At 42.2% G+C, this 540-nt stretch overlaps 1 long non-coding RNA gene across 1 annotated transcript in view; it reads left to right on the forward strand.

Moving 5' to 3' along the window:
• The window catches only part of LOC119327391, a 3,184-nt gene that overhangs the window by 1,619 nt on the left and 1,025 nt on the right, over positions 1 to 540 (forward strand). The gene's annotated exons all lie outside the window — the stretch shown is intronic.

Consider the following 540-nt stretch of genomic DNA (forward strand, 5'->3'; position numbering starts at 1 on the left):
GTAGCAAAAGACCTGGTTTTTTTCATATGTACGAATAGTTCCACGCAACTCTTCTCTCTCTATCAGTCCTCCCTCTGCTTATTCCTAGCTGTGGCCCCGGCTCGCCTGCATGGCGAGTGGCAGCGGAGAGAAGGGGGGCAAGAACGATGGGACGGAATTCTTCAGGGAGGACGACAGGGTGGACGACATGGGCGGGTACCTAAACTACATATCCCACGAGTATGACTCCGTCTGGGACACGTCACCCGGGGCATTCGGGTAATTCAATTATATCGGTTCGGATGATTCGGTTTACGGGTATTTCGGTAAGTTTAAAATGAGAACCAGATTTCTTTCTGCCAAAAAATACCCTAACCCAAATTACCCGAAAATTTTGGTTCGGGTAACCAAAAACCAAAAATATGGTGTATGATCTCAAAATAGAGAGGGGGTGAAGAATAACTATTCCTCACCCAAGGTGACGAATAGCGCGACCCTATATATATATATATATATATATATATATATATATATATATATATATATATATATATATATATA

The sequence above is a fragment of the Triticum dicoccoides genome, chromosome 7A, assembly GCF_002162155.2.
Source record: "Triticum dicoccoides isolate Atlit2015 ecotype Zavitan chromosome 7A, WEW_v2.0, whole genome shotgun sequence".
NCBI lineage: Eukaryota > Viridiplantae > Streptophyta > Magnoliopsida > Poales > Poaceae > Triticum > Triticum dicoccoides.